This window comes from Trachemys scripta, chromosome 9, assembly GCF_013100865.1.
Source record: "Trachemys scripta elegans isolate TJP31775 chromosome 9, CAS_Tse_1.0, whole genome shotgun sequence".
Taxonomy (NCBI): domain Eukaryota; kingdom Metazoa; phylum Chordata; order Testudines; family Emydidae; genus Trachemys; species Trachemys scripta.
Genome location: NC_048306.1, coordinates 20,397,151 through 20,413,395, shown reverse-complemented (window position 1 = coordinate 20,413,395; position 16,245 = coordinate 20,397,151). Strand labels below are relative to the sequence as shown.

The 16,245-nt window shown below is 41.8% G+C and overlaps 1 protein-coding gene across 2 annotated transcripts in view; it reads right to left on the bottom strand.

Moving 5' to 3' along the window:
- Positions 1-16,245, bottom strand: part of NEXMIF (neurite extension and migration factor) — a 231,997-nt gene that overhangs the window by 187,967 nt on the left and 27,785 nt on the right. Inside the window, exon 1 of one of the 2 annotated variants that reach the window (XM_034780922.1) lies at positions 9,478-9,652. The exons of the other annotated variant lie outside the window; for it this stretch is intronic. The gene's annotated coding sequence lies outside the window, so the exon portion shown is untranslated. Of the gene's footprint in view, positions 1-9,477; positions 9,653-16,245 lie in introns of those variants that run through there. 2 annotated transcript variants of the gene reach the window in all.

The window sequence follows — 16,245 nt, the reverse complement described above, 5'->3', positions numbered from 1 at the left end:
TCACATTTTGTACATTTTGGCCCTATTTATTCTCTCACACAAAAACCTTGTGAGTCTGCATAGCCATTTGTAGTAAATAGAGACATCATATTTTGCCCACTACTTGATGTAGCTCCTCAATTGCTTCCTGTGTAATAACTTTAATACTGGATAGATTAGGATGGTCACTGTAATTCCATCCAGTACAGAGCAACCATGCAGGATAATATCCTCTGAAAGCTGCAAGCTATACCATTCCCCCATTTCTTCTTACCAGCTCAATTAAAGACATGCTCAACCGCTGACAAGCAAAATTCATTGGTCTGTAGTCACTGAAATTTATTATAATCTGGTTTGGAACTACTTCTGGATCCTCAATATTCTATTTCTTTTTTAATGTAAATGTTTAAAATCCACCAAAGAACTGACGACAAGAACAGTCACTGTCATTTTGGTGTTGGACATGGGCCATACGCTCTTCAAACTGTTTTGCAAGAAGAGCCACCAGCAGCTACAATACACAGGGGTACATGTATCTTCCTGCTAACAGTTTCAATGGAGTTTATGCCCAGACCGTGAAACAAACAGGAAAAAGTAGGCATGTCGCCTTTTGCTGAATTAGAAAAACTGCAGGACACAATGTATGCTAGAGAGTGAAATTCAGAAGACTAACATTTTTCAAACGTCAGATGATTTAACTAGGGTTACCATATTTCAACACTGAAAAAAGAGGACACTCCACGGGGGCCTGGCCCTGCCCCAACTCCGCCCCTTCCCCACCCCCACCCCAGCCCCAAAGCCCCTGCCCCAACTCTGCCCCCTCCTCTGAGCACCCTGCATTCCCCCTTCTCCCTCCCACTCTGATCTTGGTTGGGGGTTGCTAAGTGCTTCCCTGCTCCCCACTCGCCCTGCAGCCTCTGTGACCCCTGCTCCCCACTCCCCCTGCAGCCCCTGTACTCCCCACCACTGCAGCCTCTGCGCCCCCCGCCTGCCCTGCCCCTGCACCCCCCCGCCCCTGCAGCCTCTGAGACCCCTGCTCCCCACTCGCCCTGCAGCCTCTGTGACCCCTGCTCCTCACTTGCCCTGCACCCCCTGCCCCCCCACCTGCTCCGCCCCCCCTCGCCCTGCAGCCCCTGCACCCCCCCGCCTGCCCTGCCCCTGCAGCCTCTATGCCCCCACCTGCCCTGTTCCCCCGCTCACCCGGCAGCCTCTGCCTGCTGGGGGCTTCAGACGCTCGGCAGCGGGGGTCTCTGCAGCCCCGGCCGCAGCTTCCTTCCTGCCACCGAGCACGTTCCCCGGTTCCAAGCTGCGCGGGGCAACGGGGCCACAGGAAGGGTCCCCCAGTGGCCGGGGGGGTCCCCGCCCGCGAGGGAAGCCCGAGCCCCCCCTGGTCCCCCGGATGGGGATTTGAGCACCAAAAAGCCAGACATGTCCGGGGAAATCCAGACGTATGGTAACCCTAATTTAACAAAAAATTTAAAATAAAAACAACAACCTTTTAAGGAACAGGTTTCTTCCATATGACTGTTCCCTTTTAATGTATCTGCTTATATTTGTGTGTTTTTTCCTTCATGGTGCAACACTCATGGCTCCTCTTGATTAATTAAGAGCCAACAAGGTGCTCCATACCATACAAAACACAGAGGAATCCCACAAAAAGGAAAATACAATTCATCTTTTGCTTGCTCCGTTAGGCCCTGGTTCAGCACAGCACTTAAACACATGCCTAACAGCCTTACTCACTAATTTGCAAAATACACACATTTGGAATGTGTCTTCCAGTTATGACAGTGAAAAAGAGAAGTTCTACTATACTTAATGAAAAGCTCTTTCACACAGTAGCACTTCTCAAAGCACTTCCCAAACATTAACTTATCCTCACAATACTCCTTTAAGACTGCTAAGAATTATTAGCTCCATTTTACAGAAGAGAAACTAAGAGTTAAGGACCCAGCCCTGAACTATATCCTCTTCCTGTATCTTACCCAACTAACATGAGTTTGGCAACTGCAACTACCAAATGCATGCCAAACACTGGATATTTCTGAAGCAAAGGCATCTGGTGGTCAATTTCTCTATTTAACATGCCTTCCTCCTCCCTCCTGGCTTTACTGCCAGCTGCAGTACAGTGCAGAAAGAGCTTTGTATACTGCCTGGAATACTGCTTTTTTTTCTTTTAAATCCATCTAATTGTGAACTACTAGAACTGAATAAAGATCCCATTCCTGTTCTGTTCAGTGCTTTATTTCTGGTCAAGACAGGGACGATTTCAGAGCCTATGTACTTATAAGTTTCAGTCTTCAATTTGTAAAGCTGTCTACCTGCCATGGAGCAGCCAGCCTCATCCTGCATGCTAGACACTTGTGATGAATTGACTTTGTGAATCATGAGTTCAAAGCTAGTTTCTTTCTTCATCTCCACCTATAAAGGCCTCTGTCAGGTGACTGACAACCCAAGGAGGTTAATTTTTTTGGTGTTGATGCAGTGGGAATGGTGGTCTTGCTTTCAAGATCTGAATGTGGGAAACAATAAATGGATAAATACCTGCATTAATTTCAAAAGTACTGATTGGAGGAAAGCAATGTTGCATTTTTTAAAAGGTCACTGGCTGTGCAATCATACATTTTGCATGGGATAAAGTGATTCCTGTGATATGGTAAACAGTGGAAGAAGTGACTAGAATGTACAACAATATATGTAGTAAAATTCCAGTACCAAATGCAAAGAGGCAAAATCCGCACACCCTTTAAGTTACGAGTTTTGGTTTGTATCTTAAGCAACTTTTTACATGATTACAGATTAATAACTAATAAATATCTAAAAATACACCTTTTCCAGAAAGGTACCCCAGGCAGATTCAAGTTGACACATACTGTATCAGTGACAACACAGAATAAAGGCTTAAGCAAAAATATATACTAAAATTGTCACCATTTTTGATTGGTTGAAGTAATTTACTCTAGTAATGCTGTGAAAATGATATTTTGTCTGTAAGCAATATAGAACTATCAAACATACATAGTGCAAAAGTAGAATATTTAAGGTCTCCCCGGTGCACTGCTCTGCTTAGCCAAAAACGCAGGAAGAAATCAGCATTTATGCTTGTATGGAAGGCTCAAATATTATTTCCCTCCCATCCCCACCAAGATGCATTCAGAAAACAATTGTTAACCATGAGATAGTGTTTACAGTGCAGAGATGAAAGAGAGACAAATAAAAAAACATTTAAGCAAAAGCACAAACTGCTACCCCATTATAAAATCTATTAAAACACCACCTCTAGGTGTGAACCTTGGGTTGCTCACTGAACCATGAGTGTTATTTGGTACACAAAAGAAACTGGAACCTTAGTGACTCCCATGCCCACACACGGGGGTGTTTCCAGAACATTAAGAATCTGAGCAGTACCCTCCAATGCATTTACCAGACTGTCACCACAAAGCTAAAGGCATATGTGGGTTCTTTTTTTTCCTGTAGGTGGAAAAATAATCTGACCAAGAATTAAGTTCAAATGGACCACTCAGGAATGAGTAGCTCTCCAAGCAGGAGACAAGACTGGGGAAGAGGAAGCAGGAAGATATGTTTCCCTTTACTGTTATAAGGTGTAACAACTTCTCCATCATGACAGATTTTTTTTTAAGCTATAACACATTCATAACACTAATTGATTTTCATAGGGAAGAGAGCAGATGAGGTCTCTTTGGGAACTGCCTGCTACATTTCTGCTTGAAAGGAGATCACTGCTAGTGTGCCTCAGCTCCTTCATAAAAAATTTAATTAACAATATCTCCAAGAACGAAACCACAGTTAGGTCTCCAGCTATCATGTGACTCCCGGCACTCTGATGCAGTGTGACAAATTAAACCTAAGCAAATGATACCTGTCGCATGTTGGGTAGCCTGTGCATTATCGTCTGGATAGAGTCTTTGGGGAGAGGGGTTGAATGTAAAGAGAAATGCGCACCCGCACACGCACACATAAAAGGATAAAGAGATGCCTGCATCTTAGCCTGGTAGTGACAAGTTGTTTTCCTATGTGCCATTTCTGATGGTTACACATTTTTAGCTGTGATCAGATGGCTCTGCCAGAAAGCAAATACTTAACAACCCATGATTCCAGTAGATCTTCATAAAAATTATATTTTAGAAACAGCAGACATTGCAAATATGAGCCCTTTGCTCTTGAATATACAGGGATGGCTATGTAAATGGGAACTTGTGTGTCCCTCAGGAGAGGCGCTGCACCATCATGACTAAATGATGCCAGAAATAGAAAACCACAATGTGCAGCTCTGGAAGTTCCATCTGGCATAGCAATGGAGGAGAGAAGACAGGAGTGTGGATTTTTCTGTTTTTTCCCCCCCCCCCCCCCCCCCCCCCCCCCCTTAACCTTTTGAAACTTCCATTCTAAAGGGATTTGTTTCTTCAGCAAAAAAAGAAAACAGTGAGAAAGGAACCTGAAAATATCAATGCAACAGCAAAAGATCCAATACTATAAACAGATTGTTAAAATCACTTCTAATGTCTAGGTACAAGATCCATGTTTGCACTGAGATGATATCCAGAGGCTTACATCAATACCTTTTAAAATTCTCTTAACTGCATAGTAATTAGTGCTGATTTACAAGATATTTCAAGACGGCCACTGGATATCATCAGTGCTGTATTTTTAGCCCTTGTTTTGTTATAATTTAAAAACTCGTACCATTGCATATAGGATACCAATAAGCTTGATTTATTATCTATAATGTCAAAATTGAAAAGGTTAATCACCATTATTAGTCAGTGAAAATTAGGAGAGTCAGAGATTATCACTTGAATACTGAAGACGACACAGGGTTCAGAGTCTAAAAAGAAAAATTAGACACAATCGGGCACCATTCACATTCACCAGATGGCAGTATGTATTCCATCCAAGCATTATGTCCTTAAACAGTGTTCCTCACTTTTGTAATTGAATACACTTGCAACCCAATCATCATTCTGTAGAAAAATTAGAGAATGTCAACTGTCTCCATGAAGTGAAGACTATACTGAAAAGCACACTATATATTTATTTTTAAAAGACAGTATCCCTGGTCTGCCCGGAACCAATGTCACTGAACGATGCTAAGGGGCCCTATGCGAAGTATGCCATCTTTTAGATGAAACATGAAACACAGATCCAGACAACTTGCACTCATTAAACATCGGTTTCATTAAACATCACATGCAACTTTAAGGATGTATATGGGTGTAAAACCTTGTGTCCTGGCTCAATTCCAGTTCATAACTGAGCAGTTACATTTCCCAGGACTAAAGGTAGGTCTACACTTCTGGCAGCATGTAAAGTACAGATACGTCACACTCAGCTAGCATGGGTATAAATAGCAATGTAGACGGTGAGGCACTGCTTAGGCAAGTAGAGTACAGACTAGGGTTGCCAGCTTTCTATTTGCAGAAAACCAAACACTCTTGCCCCGCCCCCTGCCCCGTCCCTTTTCCGAGACCATGCCCCCCACTCACTCCACCCCCTCCCTCCATCGCTCGCTCTCCCCCACCCTCGCTCATGTGCTCATTTTCACCAGCGTGGGGCAGGGGGTTGGGCTGGATTGGATTGGGCTGGGGGAAGTGGCGGTGAGGGCTCCTGCTGCGGGTATGGGCTCTGGGGTGGGGCCAGAGATGAGGGGCATGGGGTGCAGGAGAGGGCTCCTGGCTGGGGCAAGGGGTTAGGGTGTGGGAGAGGGCTCTGGACTGAGGAGGGGGTTGGGGTGCAGGAGGAGGTATGGGCTCCGGGGAGGGGGTGCAGGCTCCACGGTGGGGCCAGAAATGAGGGGTTCAGGATGCAGGAGGGGGATCCGGGATGGGGTGGGGTTTGGGCCTCTGGGATGGGGCCAGAGATGAGGGTTTGGGGTGCAGGAGGGAGCTCTGGATTGGGGTACAGGAGGGGGTGCGGTCTCAGGGCAGCGCTTACCTCAGGCGACTCTCGGGAAGCTGCCGGCATCTCCTTCTGGCTCCTAAGCAGAGGCACAACCACATGGCTCTCTGCGCTGCCTGTGCCTGCAGGCACCGCCCCCTCAGTTCCCATTGGCTGCAGTTCCTGGCCAATGGGAGCAGCTGAGCTGGCTCTGGGGGCAGGGGCAGCGCGCAGAGCCCCCATGGCTGTCCCTCCGCCTAGGAGGCGGATGGAGATGCCAGCAGCTTCTCTGGAGTCGCACGGAGCCGGGTAGGGATCCTGCCTGCGCCGCTGACCAGACTTTTAACAGTCCAGTCAGCCGTGTGAAAACTGGACACCTGGCAACCCTAGTACAGACACATCAGAACCACAGGGTATTGTCTACATGGCTTTCTATACACCCAAGCAGTGCCTCCCATGTCTACACTGATATTTTTAGCAGTGTAATGTCCCGCTGCTGAAGCCTTTCCACACCCCAGTGAAGGCTCTGGAAGTAATCCATTGCTAGACTGGAGGCAATGGGGAAAGACTCCAGCAACTCCCCTGCCCACACTCCGCCCCCCCAGGACCACACTGGGGCCACACCACCCACCTTCCCGGTGGGGAGGCTGTGGCAGCACCACGCGCTCTCCCTCCCGGCGCTCTGGGACTGGGGAGGCTGCAGCAGTGCTGCCATGCGCTTTCCCTCCTGGCGCGCTCTTCCTCACGTGGAAGGGGAAGGGCTGGGGGTAGCCTTCCTCAGCCAGTGATTCACCCGCCGCCCATGTGGCACCAGGCAATTGCGCCCGCCCGCAGGGCCCACCCCAAAGCACGGGGCCCAGAGCAGTCGCCCCGGTTCGCCATCCCCTAGGAAGGTGTTGTAGTAACCAGGCAAGGTACTAACAAACTTCAACAGGACTTTTATTTTTAAAGTGGAAGCCTCTTTACCAAACTGCTGCTGCACCCTCCGTAGCTCTCACTCAGCCTCCTCAACTCCTCCCTCCTCCTTCCTGTTTCCTGTCCTTTCAGACTCCCAACAGCCAGTGCTCCCAGTTCTAATAATTACAAGCAACATCTAAACACCACAGAAGGCTCTGCCTCCATGCCACTGCAAGTGGAGACAAGGCCTCAATGCACCCTACAGTTTCCGTTGGATACCGTATTCTTCACTTTGTGTCCTAAACTGTTGAGCTGAATTACAGTGCACAGTTAAACAGCTGATTTGATTCACTTCAGAGGTGGCTGCATTTCAGGCGTGGATTGATTCCTAGGTATTCTCTGCTTCTCAGTTTAAGTTTGAAAGGTTTTTTTAGGCAGAGAAAACATTACAAGTATATCATCTTCTGCTAACATTTTTGGCACCCTAGTGTTTGTATAGTAGCACTCAATTGCTATTTAAAAAAAATACTAATGGAATTTGAGAATTGTTATACTTTTAGTTAATATACCCATTGTAACTTTACTCAAAAACTCCTGTAAACTAGAATGTTGGCAGATAGTAGTTAGTTCCAGTTCCTGAATGTCTTACTGCATCATTAACCATTTTGTAGTTACAGAAAAGGGACCAAATTCGCTGCTTGCAGATGCAGACACAATTCCATTACAGACAAAAGCATTGTGCCTACTTACACCAGTGGCAGATTTGTATTAATCACCAGTGATTCAGATGTGAAAATCCTAGACAGGGAAAAGGTTTCAAAATTGCAGAGGGAGGAAACTAGTATTTTTCAACAGCAAATGAAAATACAAATCAAAAAAAGGATACGGAAGAGGAGAGGCACATTTTACCCACAGGAAGTTAAAAAATCAACATTCAGAATCAGATAGCTGGATTTTTTTTTAAAGAGGGGGCAGAATTAAAAAATAAATCACTGTGTACTGTCTCTAATTTATAACAAACGTTAATGAGCATTCGTATTATAAGTCTGTCATAGCATTTCTCTATAAAACCCTATTTTCACGGGGGTTATAAATCTGCTGTGAACATTTGCTTGGGACTGAAATGTGGCATAGAAATTCAAAACCCTGGACTATATGTTGGGATTACAAAAAATTTCTAAGCAGGAATTAAATTGCAACTGCAAAAAAAAAAAAATCCAGACTGTAGTTCCAAGCAGGTTTTTGTGTGTTTATAACCCCTAAATGTGTCTCGTCTTGCAGTGATTAGTCAAGAATATGGTATAGGTCCTCTGAGTGTATGTTTGTTGGTTTAGGGTATATTGGGTGGGGAAAGAGCTTGAATAGGAGAGAAAATTATAAAACAAACATTCATAATGAATGTGATCAATTTTTAAGTAACAGGAATATTTGAAAACGCATTTGTTGGGTAGATTATATACTTTTACTGTGCCCATAACAGATGGCTTAGTTTTATCATTTTTCATTTTATTAATAATGTGACCTACACATTATTCTGAATTGGTCTCCTTTTCACAGAAGGTAGAGTTGGAAAGTAGCACCCTGTGCAGGACTATTTTTTTAATCCTGCTTCTGTCCCACCCTGCAATATTCACTCCCACCCGCTCCAATGTTGTTTCTTGCTTTTTATACTGCTCCCACTGACAAAAACCTTAGATCCCGCAAGAGAGCGATTCCCCCATGCTACCAAAAAAAAAAAACACCTGTCAGATAATATATTATATAAACAGAATTCAGACACAATTTTTATCACTAAAAGAATAAAACAAATCTTGCTTAAACCATGTAAAAATACTTTAACTCCTGCTATAATAAATATTTAATATCTTTCTATCCCTCACTTAAATTTAAGTATTAAAACCTTTATTTAAAAGAAAAGAAAAACTTGATTTACATCGCTGAAATTGTATTTATGAAACTCACAGAGATTTAGAGTTTTCCCACAAATTACCAGAGTCTCTTGGTTTTTTTGCCCACCCAATCCCACCTGCAATAAAATTTTACCCACTCTGCTATTATGGCAGTGGATCTTGTGGGACCTGCAGATCCCAGCCCCACTGTAAGGCTCTATTGGAAAGCCCTTTTTGGTTTTAGATTAGTCATTAATATTTGAGACCAGGCATGCATGTACAGCAAATATTTTTGTTCCCTCTTTCTATCTTTTAAGTATAAACCAAGCCCATGCTAAGGAATACATAGAAATAAATGTAACACCCAAGATCAGCATAACAGCTCCAAAAACACAAAAGTCAGAATGGGTTAACAGGCCTCACTTTGTAAACGCATTGGGAAGATACGGGATAGCCAGCAAGGCTCTTGTCTTCAAAAGCTCACTTTTATATATTCCTGTCAAGGGGGCTGGTGACCCTCAATGCATGCTGAAGGTCAGCTTGGCATGCACAAAATCCAGTATATGAAGCTTTGGTTCCTCTATCAGTCATTTAAAATGTGTGTAAAAGCTCTTGAAACGATATGGCTCCCAAAGAGCCCAAGAAAACTACACACATTTTTAAAGTTCTCTCTCTCTCTCTGTATCTCTATCGCTCTCTCTCAAAAAAAATATGCTATCGGGAGGGGGGGGGAAGGAGAATAGAACCATATGCATTCAAGTAATCTTAAGAGATGGAAACTCAGCAATACAACAGTTAATCTCTGAACGTAACTCACCCTGTTATGCTGAGATTTTGCTGGGATCTCACTGAAGAGCGGATAATTCTTACATACCATATGTTCTGTAATTGCTCACAACAACACAGAGAGGGTGAGCAGAGGATGGAATTCCATCTTCATTGCTGAACTTCCTTCCGTCTCTGCATAGACAGAGTCTGAATTTTAAAAGAAAGTAGAGTCAAGTGGACAGAGCAGGTGTCTGGCTGTTGAGACTCCTGAATTTTACTCCTAGATCTGTCCATTTAACTTTTAGTCAATTTAATGAAGTCTCCTAGCCTCCTAAGTCTCAATTTCTCTATCTCACAGTGGTGTCATGAAGTAGCAGTAGAGTTTTTAAAGAGTTTTTAAGATCTAGGAATAAGAGGTGTTATGTAAGGGCTTGATTCTCCTCCCCAAAATAAAAGCTCCCGTCAAATTCAATGGGAATAAGATTAGACTCGTGTTCATCAGGAAAAATGTTTTCACCAAGTTACCTAGCATGTGGTATCTAACAGGAGGTAAAATCCTAGTAAAGACAAGGCAGTTTGTAGTTTTAACATATTAGTAGGTTGAGGTAATCCCAAAGCTTCCCCCCTTAGTGTTTACCTCTACCTGCTAACATGTGTGATACCCACAAATTGCCTTACCTTCAGCAGGATTTTTCCACACAACAACTAACTCTAGTGAACATATAGTGAGAAAACACCCTTTTCTCTCCTCTGTGGACATACCTTTAGTGGACATTGTTATTGTTACTGTAATTGGTGATTTAACACACGCTTAGTGGTTGGGGTCATTATATGCATTGGTCAAATGTGACTGGCAATATCCAATAGCCATTTTAAATTTGCAGCCAAAACCTCTAGATATCAAGAATGCTATAATTTATTTCTTGGCTTCTCTGTTTTTATTCAAAGTAGAATTCAGTCAACATTAAATAAGGCCAATAAACAAAAATGAAACAAAAATGCTCACTACTAGTAAGATTAGTGGTCTAATAAAGCAATAAAAATATACTGAAATAGTAGAAAGAAAAAAAGCACAGTTTAAAATCAATACAAACCAATAAATACTCATGCCCCATCTAACTCCACGTTACTGAGCACCTGAACATTTGAAAGTTACCATTCTGAGGATTTTCACTATAGAAATTCACTGTTGACTTAAAATACAATAAAACTCAGATACATTTTTAATAGTTTGTATCTCATTCATCATAACAACATGTGGGCAAGTTTTCAAAATAAAAGGACCATACCCAACTTGAAATCTAGTCAGTTTAAAACATGAGTTTCAGACAGTACATCTGCCCCAACATCCTCAGAATTTATGTGGTTTTACAGATCACATTTTCCCCAGTTTAAAAGTGTTTTTTCTCTACTGTTGTGTGAAAAACCTACACAAAACAGGAGAAACTGACTATACATAGGAAACATGGAAATTAACTGTACAGGTATTTTCAAATGCACAAAAATACCCTGAAAAGAGAAAGATTCCCCTCCCCCATTTTAGATGTTACATATTAACACTGGTAAGGGTAAGTAAAAATAGTTCACACAGAAGTGCAATTTTGAAGAAGATGATTGTCCCTTTAAAAACAGTATTTGTTGCTAACAACTGAACATAACGTATTTTCCATCCACTACCACACCCTTGCCTCAGTGTACAATAAATACTCACTCAGATTAGTACAAAATAGATTAAAGTGGTGAGCATGGCACTGTCTCCTAAAGGCCACCAGAACTGTGGCTGCATGCAGCTCTTTTGCAGCCCACAGGACTGATTCTTTCATTCTAATAGGAAATACCACCATTTTTGCCTGGCATGCAGAGAAGAGGCTAGGGGAGAAAAGTGTGTCAAATGGAGTCATCACAGCAACAGAAATGAGAAAGTATGTTGCCTTCATATTGCATTGCTTCAGGGTGGGTAGGTGTGGGTGTGAAAAAGCTAAGGTAACTACATTCCAGTTCCACAAATAATCCCAAACTCCCTCATAATCCCAGATGGATGTTTCTGCTAAAATTATCATCAGAGAATTAGTTAACAAAATTGACTTTTAAGACCAAATTTTTAAAAAGAAGCTTAAGCATGCATGTATTGCACAACTGTGCACCACATTTTCTCTCAGTTACCATGCATGCACACGGAAATCAGGTGATTGTGAAAACAAGTGGCCACTTTGATGTCAAAACATCCATTTAAGAGAGCTGCTTTGTATGCTAAATTATTGTTAAATCATTGTAGTTGGGCATGCAAAAATAGGCAAGTTTCACAAGCAGAAGAGAAAATGCATATTGCAAGTGGCTTCTCTTCTCCTGTTTAAAAGTTTGGACCATAAACTGTCATAACTAGGTTTCAGAGTTAACACACAATTGACAAGAACCTCTCAAAGCTACTGTCACAATCTATCTGCAGCTTCAGACAACACTGCAAAATGGATTAACAATTTATTTCACGTTTTGAAGGTCATATTCACAGCCATAAGGGCTATAAATTTAATTCTACTTTAAAATAAATATTAAATCCTGAAGAAACTGACAGGGTCACTGGAAAATTGCTTATATGGAGAACCACAAAATAGCTGCTTCAGATAACCCTTGGTCATTGTAATGAATCAATATATGATGATAGAAAGTCCTGCTGATGCAATGCCATGATACAAACATCACAACTCCTAGCAGCAATGCTGCAGGACAAAGTAGCTTCTCAGCTCCATATAGCCAAATATCACTGCTATAAACATTCTGCTTACACACATGAAAAATGGCAAAGCAAAGTTTAGACATAAAAGTTTGTAAGTCGGGACATTATGAAGCAAACCAGTTGTTATTTGCTAAAATGTGTTAATCACTGCAGGAATTTTGCCAGTGTAGCCTGTACATTTCCAATCTTCAAGTCTAACCACAGTCTTTAGCGGTTTCAGTGTTTCATAAAGACAAAGATAGTGGACACTAAGGGCTGGAATACAGAATGTTACAAAGAGGAGATAATACATGCACACAGCATGCACGCCACACTCAAACACTGTTTATCAGATTGTAGCAGCACTGCGGCATCCAGTAGAGTAGATGTGCTGCTGTTCTGCTCACATTTTAATGTGCCATCTTGCAGTAGATGCCTGCACAGCAGAGTAAATACAATCTCTATATATACCCTGCGTAGGCGTCCGGGGTTATTTCTGACTGTCATTATACTTCACTGCCAACTTAAAATGTAAAAAAATAAATAAACAACAATCCTCAAAATGATTTAATTCCGATTTTATAATTATTTCCAGATCCTTTTCATTATGCAATTTCAAGTGTTCATTGAAAGCTTTTCCTTTTGCAAAGTTTTTCTTGAAGCAAGACAACCAAACCAGACACAGCTAAACCTTCTCCCTCCCCTGCTTTGTTATAAACACAGACATGAATAACATTCAGAACATTTAGCCCCAAGAACAGTTTAATAATAATGCTGCAGCTCACTTTATATGGAGGAAGCTAAAAAAGAAACATAAAGGCTTAATGGGTACAAATATTGTGCTTCAATTGCAATAAATAAATCATGCTGAACTGGAGAAATGTAGTGATAGCAACATTCTGAATGATATGGGTTCTGGTAACCCTCAAGCTAGAGCCGATTAGGTTTTGTTACATAGGTCCTTTGTGTATTTTTGTGCTGCTATACTAGTTAAATTGACCTCTTCAGGCATGTGTGTTGCTTGTATTGTTTAATGGCTTCACATTTTAGCTTAACTTAAGACACACACACACACACACACAAATCCCAGTCTTTGTATTTGCTAAGACTATCTGTGACAAAGGAAAGGTAGCTGAACATAAACACCATGAACTGAAATCCAGGGAACTCTGAGCAATTGGTGCAGAGGCAGAACACCACTTTGGCTGCTAAATGGGAGGCCTGGGCCCAAGAATGGAGTTAGATTTGTTGGCACTTGTGCATTGGGCAGAAGTGTTATTCGGTAGCCAGCAGAGTTGCCATACTGGATCTAATCATTAGTCCCACTGATGCAGTATCCCACACCTCTGAGAGCCACCAATAAGGGATGTTTCAGCAGAAGATGGAAAGCCCCTAGAATGCAACAAGGAAATTGTGCAATGCCGTAAATTGGGGGAAATTCCTTCCTGACCTCTTGTGGTGATCCGCTAATACCCCAAAGCCTGAGATATAATTACCCATATAGAGCTGGCGTTACTACAAATATGACTGGTTGCAGAAGTATCCACAGTATTTGACTCATTGGCCTCTTTGTGGCAGTGAATTCCAGAGTCTGACCACACATTGTGGCTTTCCCGTATTTTTATCTATTTAAACCTGCCATTAATGTAGTCAATGGACACCTCGTTCTTGTAGTAGGGGACAACACAAAAGGGGCCTGAGCAGTTTTCACTATGGCCTTCATCCTCTCAAAGAGACACCAACCGTACAATATGTACCAGGCTCATAAAGGATAGCACTACCACATCAAATTGGCCATTTACTCCCTTCTTTGTTTGGAGGGAAGATGTTGTGAGAGTTGCCACTGGAAAGACAGTGGTGCAGAAGAGAAGATTTGGAAAGCCAGGTAGAAAAAAAATCTGGTACAAAATTTGTTCATGCTGAAACACCTTTATTTGCTCAGTTAGAATGTCTTGACCTTAGGGAAACCTCATTAAGTAGCTGAAGGGAAGTTTCAGCCAAGTTCTAAATATGTATTTTTCTCTGGAGCTTCTAGGAAGCAGAATTAGTAAACTTGGCTACAGGCCATAAAACATAATTACTTATGTGAAATTGTTTAAGTATGTAACTACAATTACTAATAGACGAGCCTAGCGCCACAAATATGAAGGGATTCCGTAGACTAGCAGCCTAGATGCAGACAGAAAGCTAAAGATAATTCCTGAAGGAATAAGCATCTCTTTAAGGAAAAACTTTAGAAAAGAATTTCTAGTTAATGGGGATATAATATCAAAGTTCAATCAGGTTCTGATAAGGAAGGTGAGCAGCAAGGGTACATTTTGAAACATGTGGCAGCTTTTTGGCACCATGCAGAAGAAAGGGAAGAACAATCTATTTCCACAGTAATAACCAATCTCCTTCTTTCAGAAAGTTCAATGGTCAGTGGCAAACTAGTTTTCACTGGAGACACAAAAGCCTGGGGCTTAAACCATAGAGAAACTTCAGAGACACTGCAGAGCAATAAAAAACCTTCAAGATATTAAAATAAAAGAATGGTGTATTAAGTGATGTGGTAAATGCAATTTGTCATTTAGCGCTGTGAATCTATGGATTTTAATGACAGGGTCTCATTTACATTTAACGATCAGTGTACTAGAACGTTTCTTGGAAACTGTGGATATTTTCCTGTCTCAGTAGGAATATATAGAAATTTCTTCTCAACTAACAATTGAATGAAAGGATTCTGCCCTGAAATCTTAGTCCTGTAAGTTCTCTCTTGAGCCATATGAATATCAACATACTGAACTACAGTCCAGACAAGTCAGCTTCTCCACAAATCAAAGATGTTTTGGACAATTATGTATTAGCAATATTTTTCCTCCTAAATCATCTCTTAAAGCAACCAACATTTTATTGCTTAATGACCATTTATACTATATATATATATGCTTTAAAAACATTAAAATAAGAATATCTTGTTTTTAATATGACATTTAAGGTGGGTTTTTCCAAAACCACTTCAAGTGACTTAGGAACACAGGTCCCATTGATCTTTTCTGGGACCTGTGCTCCTATATCACATAGGTGCTTTTTAAAATCCCCCCTTAATCTCAAAGTATTATGCATATTCAACAGATCATACATGCACACAGGAATCACTTCACCAGACTTTGCAGTGCAACCACTTCTGGGTAAATAGCAACAAATATTTCACATTGTACAGCAGCACTGTGCAGTTTTCGGTCAGAAAATTAAGATGAATTCCAAATCCAACTGAAACTATAAAGGAAAATGTAGGGAGGCAGAATGTAATGACCCAAGTTGAATCTGAAATGACCCTAGGCTGCATCAATAATGGCAAAAGTGGAACCCGTAATTCTCTACCAGTACTGCTCTACAAAGGTTGCAACAGTGCAGGCTGTAGGATAGACAGACCTTAGATAGGTTCAGGCATTTTGACACAGTGTAGCATTTGGTTCCAGACTATGCTCTAGCTTCTAAAGTTGCTACCACCAGAGATGATGTGCCCTAGTCTTGCCAGTACAGATACAACTTTACTCTTGCCAACCGTGACCACATTTGAGCCTTGTTTACATTGATTTTTTTCTGAAATTCTCCTACCATTGTTCCACCAGTGCTAGCAGTCATGGATGTACTGGTATAGACTGGGCACAAGCAATTTTAAATCACCATGTCATCTAGTCATGCTCAGAGCATCATTAGATGACACAGTGGCAAAGTTGCTAACAGCCACTCTGCTATAGCCACTGCATCATTATCTCAGTCAGTGAAGCTGAACTGGACATAAATGCAATGGGGGAAAATTTTAAGACACTTGCTAGTGTAGATGCAGCTTTAAGTGTTAGTGTAGACTGGACAAACCTGTTTTCAATAGCCTTTCAGCCAACACTGGTTCAGGATTTCTCAAGCAGCATGGAGATGGTTTTGTCTGGTCTACACCACTTTCAATTCTGGTTCAGGAATGAACAGCTGCTGAACACCATCCTCAATAATGGATCAGTTTCTAACTGGGCTACAGAGAGATTAGTCTAAGCACGTGATTGGGAACTAGGAGTTCCTGAGCTTTTCTCCAGACTCATACTAACTCTCTCTGTGACCACATAT